At 39.5% G+C, this 1,670-nt stretch overlaps 1 pseudogene; it reads left to right on the top strand.

Annotated features, from left to right (window-relative positions):
* The first annotated feature begins 278 nt into the window (after positions 1–278).
* Positions 279–541, top strand: LOC115295160 (annotated as a pseudogene).
* Positions 542–1,670: the final 1,129 nt, after the last annotated feature.

Below are 1,670 nucleotides of genomic sequence, written 5' to 3'. Positions count from 1 at the left end.
CAGAAATCATATGTTTGGACTCCTATATCTAACAGGAAACCAGCAGAAACCTAATGGAGGACCTGGGGGAGGGGAAGAGGGAAAGAGAGTTGGGGAGAGAGAAGGATGCAAAACTTGAGAGACTATTGAATGCTGAAAATGAACTGAGGGTTGAAGGGGAAGCAGGAGGGGGGAAAAGAGGTGGTGGTGATGGAGGAGGGCACTTGTGGCGAAGAGCACTGGGTGTTGTGTGGAAGCCAATTTGACAATAAACTACTTTTTAAAAAAGGGTCAGTGCCATGGTAGAAGAGATCAAGATCAAAATCAAGAACTACCAGACTGCCGCTTTTGACAGCCGCTTCTCCAGCCAGAGCCAGACTAGGAACTGCTGCCAGAACTACCTGGACTTTCACTGCTGCAAGAAGACAATGACTGGTAAGAGGGCAGTGATGTCCTCCTATGTGAATGGTACCAGTGTGTGGACAAGTCCCTCTGCCCGATATCCTGTGTGTCATCCCGGGACCACCAACAGGTAGAAGGCAGGTTTGTTGGGAAAATCTGAACAGGGTGGTGAAAGGGGACCTGGGTACATGGTGATCCCCACCCTGAGATCCTGAATCATAGCTTAGCGAATGATAAATACTCTTTGGAAAAGGGAAAGGAGAGGAGAAGAAAGGAAAAGACTAAAAATTTTACCTACTTTAACAGAAACTAAATATAAAATATCTAAAAGGAGCACACCAAAGCTATCAATGCTTTGACAGTATTTAAGAATACGTAAGCAAACACCACAAAGTAGTTTGAAAGTTCAAAATAATTGCCTTTAAGTAGTAACAATGGCAAAGAAACTATGAAGGGAGAGGATGCCTGGTTTTATTTGTTAAAACTTTTTAAAATTATGTGCCTGTGTTATTTGGATAATAGTAGAAAATGTTCAATACCATAGCAATGTTAAAGGATATTTAACATGATTGACCATATAGCTATACACAGAGAGTGGAAAACAGCACAGCTAACTATCCTATTTTCAACGAACCCATCATCTGTTGGCGAATTCACCAGCAATTTAATTTTGTAAACACGTTTTCTCATCAAGTTTCCCATTTTAGCCACAAGCATAAATCCAAATTGTTTAGGAGTTTTCAATCTTATAAATGTTGACAGAAGTCTTAGGATAGTTGTATAAGATATTTATAAGTAAAACAAGGATGAAACATATGTCCATTTCTTTTAAGGATATTACTTAACATGTGCCTTTCTGGGATATTTGTAAATGATGAACCATCAATAAGAATGTTCATTTTTCCTATTAGTGATATTCCTATACTGTCAAGGGATCTCCTAATCAACCTGCAGACAAAATACTCCAAACATTTTACATTCATTTCTAGTTAAGTTTACTTCTAAAAGTGAGTATATGCCTGGGGGTCCTGGGGGGGCTCAGTCCATTAAGCATCGGCTCAGGTCATGATCTCAAAGTTCAAACTCACAGTTCGTGAGTTCAAGGCCCACATCATCTTCTGACCTTTCTGCTGTCAGCACAGAACCCACTTGAGATCTTCTGTCTTCCTCTCTCCTTCCCCTGTATGCACACACATGCACTTTCTTGCTCTCTTTGAAAAATATTTTAAAAAACAATAAAATAAAAGTATATGATCAAACTCCAGCAAATTAGTTACACATATTATTTT

Source organism: Suricata suricatta, chromosome 7 (genome assembly GCF_006229205.1).
Source record: "Suricata suricatta isolate VVHF042 chromosome 7, meerkat_22Aug2017_6uvM2_HiC, whole genome shotgun sequence".
NCBI lineage: Eukaryota > Metazoa > Chordata > Mammalia > Carnivora > Herpestidae > Suricata > Suricata suricatta.
The sequence above is the reverse complement of the archived record's forward strand: the minus strand, read 5'-3'. Positions and strand labels throughout refer to the sequence as shown.